Genomic DNA, 5,395 nt, shown 5'->3' with positions numbered 1-5,395 from the left:
TGAAAGAAGAGACAAATAAGGCATCCTAAGAAGACAGATAATGCAATCTGTTAATAATCTAATTTCTGTATAAAAAGGCCAAACATGTCTTCATTGTTGACAATTTTATTTTTAAATGCATAAAAATTAAATACACATTAACTTAAATGATGCACATAAGCAAGAAGAGAAACATTGGTGAAACACATCACGTTACAGACAGAAACATCCTCTCTTTTTTGTTGGTTTGTTTGTTTGTAAGGTGTGCACTTTTATTAAAATAGTCTTATGCCGGGCGTGGTGGCGCACGCCTTTAATCCCAGCACTGGGGAGGCAGAGGCAGGCGGATTTCTGAGTTCGAGGCCAGCCTGGTCTACAAAGTGAGTGCCAGGACAGCCAGGGCTACACAGAGAAACCCTGTCTCGAAAAACCAAAAAAAAAAAAAAAAATAGTCTTAAGTCAGTGTACAGGTCAGCCCTGGCTGCCTCAACACCTCAACCCACTCCCAGGAAGACCAAAGGGTCAGACTCATTGTATTCCTGCTTGCTGATTCACATCTCCTGGAAGATGAACAGTGAGGCCAGGATGGAGCCATGGATCCATTTATTGTGCTCAGGAGGAGCAATGTTCTTGATCTTCATGGTGCTAGGAACCAAAGCAGCAATCTCCTGCATCCTGTCAGCAATGTGTACATGGTGGTGCATCCTGTCAGCAATGTGTACATGGTGGTGCATCCTGTCAGCAATGGGTATGGTGGTGGCACCAGACAGCACTCTGTTGGCATAGAGGTCTTTACTGATGTCAAAGTCACACTTCATGATGGAATGGAATGTAGTTTCATGGATACCACAGGATTCCATACCCAAGAAGGAAGGCTGGAAAAGAGCCTCAGGGCAGCAGAACTGCGCATTACCAATAGTGATGACCTGGCCATCAAACAGCTCATAGCTCTTCTCCAGGGAGGAAGAGGATGCGGAAGTGGCCATCTCCAGTCCAAAGTCTAGGGTAACACAGCACAGCTTCTCTTTAATGTCACGCACGATTACCCTCTCAGCTGTGGTGATGAAGCTGTAGCCACGCTCCGTCAGGATCTTCATGAGGTAGTCCGTCAAGTCACAGCCAGCCAGGTCCAGACGCAGGATGGGGTGAGAGAGAGCATAGCCCTCGTAGATGGGCACAGTGTGGGTGACCACGTCTCTGGAGTCCATCACTATGCCAGTGGTACGACCAGAGGCATTCAGGGACAGCACAGCCTGGATGGCTACATACAATGCTGGAGTGTTGAAGGTCTCAAACATGATCTGGGTCATCTTTTCACGGTTGGCCTTAGGATTCAGGGGGGCCTCAGAGAGCAGCACAGGGTGCTCCTCAGGGGCCACATGCAGCTCATTATAGAAGGTGTGGTTCCAGATCTTCTCTGTATTGTCCCAGGTGGTGACAATGCCGTGTTCAATGGGGTATTTCAGGGTCAGGATGCCTCTCTTGCTCTGGGCCTCGTCGCCCACGTAGGAGTCCATCTGACCCACACCCACCATCACTTTCTGGTGCCTAGGGCGGCCCATGATGGAGGGGAAGACCGCCCTGGGAGCATTGTCACCTGCAAAGCCGGCTTTGCACATGCTGGAGACATTGTTGATGATGGCAACGAGCACAGCTATATCGTCATCCATGGAGAACTGGTGGTGGGTATGGACCAGCAACAGAGGAGCTGCAAGGAGGCTGTGCTCGCCTGTGGACGCAAACTCAAGTGAAACATTCTCTCAGAATGGAATGATCAGCATTTATTTATAAATTAAGAAAAGACATTGATCTGTCTCTGTTTTCAAATTGCCCAGCTTATCTGGATTTCTGCCTCAGAAATCAAATGAAGCAAAAACCCAAATTACAGACTTTTACGTTTTTGTAGAATTAGCAGCACATACAAGGAAAACATCAAATCTCCTATTTGAGAAAAAGTTTGAGCCTTAGGTTAAGGAGAAAAAAAAGAATATGTTAAAACAGTTTTCACAGCTTCAATAACAACAATATTGAGATTAAAAAATTATTCATATAGGCTTGGTCCATTTCTCTCTCTCTCTCTCTCTCTCTCTCTCTCTCTCTGTCTGTCTTCGTTTTTTGAGACAGGGTTTCTCTGTATAGCCCTGGTTGTCCTGGAACTCACTCTGTAGAACAGGTTGGCCTCGAACTCAGAAATTTGCTTGCCTCTGCTTCCCATGTGCTGGGATTAAAGGTATGTACCACCATGCCCAGCTCACTACACACTTTACTAAGACTCCAACTTACAAGCAAAAAGCCAGCTATGTCTTCCTCATTTGAGGCCTACTCCAGGAGAGAGACAGAGAGACAGAGAGACAGAAAGACAGAGAGATTGAAATCTAGAAAGCATTACCACAGACAAATACAAAAACCAGACAGAGGTAAAACCAGTATAAAACCAGTATCTTCACTTGTGAGCCCCAGGAGAGCATTGAGAAAACAAACTGAGCAGGAAAAAAAGGCTGTGTCTCTATGTAAATGACTTTAACCTGGCTCTAAAACAGAAGAAAACAAAACTAACAAAAGAAAAAACAAACAACAACAAAAAAACCCACCAATACTGCCAAGCTCTGTAATTTACTTTTTTATTAAGAAAACAGATTTCATGCATAAAAATCTCTGAAGAAAAACTATTGAGGAGTTACAGAGACAAAGATTGGAGCTGTGACGAAAGGACAGACCATCTAGAGACTGCCATATCCGGGATCCATCCCATAATCAGCCTCCAAACGCTGACACCATTGCATACACTAGCAAGATTTTGCTGAAAGGACCCAGATATAGCTGTCTCTTGTGAGACTATGCCGGGGCCTAGCAAACACAGAAGTGGATGCTCACAGTCAGCTATTGGATGGATCACAGGGCCCCCAATGGAGGAGCTAGAGAAAGTACCCAAGGAGCTAAAGGGATCTGCAACCCTATAAGTGGAACGACATTATGAACTAACCAGTACCCTGGAGCTCTTGACTCTAGCTGCATATGTATCAAAAGATGGCCTAGTCGGCCATCACTGGAAAGAGAGGCCCATTGGACACACAAACTTTATATGCCCCAGTACAGGGGAACGCCAGGACCAAAAAATGGGAATGGGTGGGTAGGGAAGTGCGGGGGAGGGTGTGGGGGACTTTTGGGATAGCAGTGGAAATGTAATTGAGGAAAATACGTAATAAAAAATATTAAAAAAAAAGAGAAAGAAAAACTATTGAATAAATGAAGAAATTGAGTAGTATATCCTAAGCAGTTGCTTTTTTATTCCAAGCTCATAATGATTGTTGTTTTAATGGAATAAAATGTAAAAAAAAATAAGGAGGTGGGTCTTTATTGGTGGAGAATAATACCTAGTTACCAGAAATCTACCTGTCCAAGTATGAGCTGTTAGTAATTTTGAAGGTGACTTTGGACAACAGTACCTTGACCAACAAACACAGAATCACACAAACCAAACTGAACCTCACGACTAATCATTCAGTTTCAACAGATCTAAGCAAGGTTTGTCAGTAAACCATCTGGCTTGGAAGTGGGATTGAGCTTGCAAGCTAGAATATCATTTAATTGTTTTTATCTCTGTGATGCAGGTGAGTATGTTATGGTGCATTTCTACCTAACATTAATGTGGCTGGACATAGTTCTCTTAACACAGGAATATTCGGATAAATGAAATGTCTGTGGCCTTCATTTCAGGTAAACCATGAGATTTTGTAAACCGTTGGAGATACCAGACCACAATGTGAGAGAAGTCATTCTAAGTACTTCTACCACTGACCCATACAGAGCTCTACTAGCACGTGTGTGTGTGTGTGTGTGTGTGTGTGTGTGTGTGTGCGCGCGCGCGCGCCCGCACTCGCTTGTGTGCATTTGTCTTTGCATGTTTGTTTGTTTGTAGAATATCATATTGAGAATGAATGAAATTGACTTGAATGCAATGAATTATTTCTGCTGCAGGCAGACATTCATTTCACTGATCCTCAACTACTGGGTCCTCTGTAGCATTGTTGAGAAAATGCAGATTATCTGCTGTCTGAGATTCTCTAATGTTGTGTCTCAGGGACTGGAATCAGAGGATCACCTATATAAAGGATAGTATATAGCTGACACCTATATAAAGTATAGTATATAGCTGACACCTATATAAAGGATAGTATATAGCTGACACCTATATAAAGGATAGTATATAGCTGACACCTATATAAAGGATAGTATATAGCTGACACCTATATAAAGGATAGTATATAGCTGAGGGACTATCTTTTTTTTTTTTTGACAGGAGCCAAAGCAGAGCCCACATATGCCTGGCATATAACAGTGCTGTTTAACATGCCTTTTCATTGATATATTTTGGCAGGGCAACACATAGTAAATCTTGGCATGGCAAAGGCAAGTCTTTCACAGTCTTGTGATGTCAAGGGGATGATGGACAAAACAAGTTTTAGATCTACACTTATCAACTGTCAATCATTTGGAATCATAGTAAGAATAGCAAGCTCAGAAGGAGAGGACCCCGTTGTTTTTTCTTGCACTAATGTGGTCTTAATCTTGAAACATGCTCCATTAACATTGTCAAAGGCTAATAATAACATCTCTGAGATTAGATCCAGGAAGTCTCCTTCAAATTGTTTTTTTAGCTGGGTGGTAATGGCACACTGCTTTTAACCCCAGAACTTTGGAGGCAGAGGCTGGCAGCTCTCTGTGAGTATGAGGTAGCCTGTTCTACAGAGGGAATTCCACGAAAGCCAAGGCTGCACACACAGTACCTGTTTCAAGAAACAAACACAGACACACAAAATCAAACAAAGAAAAGATCAAACTCTTCTTTGACATACCTGTGAGACATATTTTAAGTGTCAATTGACCCTTGTGTGATTTTTGTAAAGGTTGCAAGCTTTTTTCAGTCATTGGAATAATTTCCCAACCTCTGATGTAGCAAAGTCTCATTGGCTTACTGCCTGAGCATCATAATTCATTTGCCTCTAAAGCCTTATGCATTGTCTTCACCCTATAAGCTGTTGAGTGTTGATCACCATAGGAAGATTAATGTTTTGATTTTTATTAAGTATTTTCTTTATTTACATTTCAAATGTTATTCCCCTTCCTTGTTTCCCCTACAAAAAACACTTATCCATGCCCCCTCCCCCTGCTCACCAACCCAGCCACTCCTGATTCCTGGCCTTGGCATTCCCTTACACTGGGGCATTGAGACTTCACAGGACCAAGGGCCTCTCCTCCCATTGATGTCCAACAAGGCCCTCTTCTGCCTCCTATGCAGCTGGAGCCATGGGTCCCTCCATGTGTACACTTTGGTTGGTGGTTTAGTCCCTGAGAGCTCTGGGGTTACTGGTTGGTTCATATTGTTGTTCCTCCTATGGGGCTGCAAACCCCTTCA

At 43.2% G+C, this 5,395-nt stretch overlaps 1 pseudogene; it reads right to left on the bottom strand.

Annotated features, from left to right (window-relative positions):
* Positions 1-473: 473 nt before the first annotated feature.
* On the bottom strand, positions 474-1,655 carry LOC147004496 (actin, cytoplasmic 1 pseudogene; annotated as a pseudogene).
* Between the last annotated feature and the right edge of the window lie 3,740 nt (positions 1,656-5,395).

This window comes from Mus caroli, unplaced genomic scaffold (assembly GCF_978045245.1).
Source record: "Mus caroli unplaced genomic scaffold, Mus_caroli_1 scaffold_5, whole genome shotgun sequence".
In the NCBI taxonomy this organism is placed as follows: domain Eukaryota; kingdom Metazoa; phylum Chordata; class Mammalia; order Rodentia; family Muridae; genus Mus; species Mus caroli.
The sequence above is the reverse complement of the archived record's forward strand: the minus strand, read 5'-3'. Positions and strand labels throughout refer to the sequence as shown.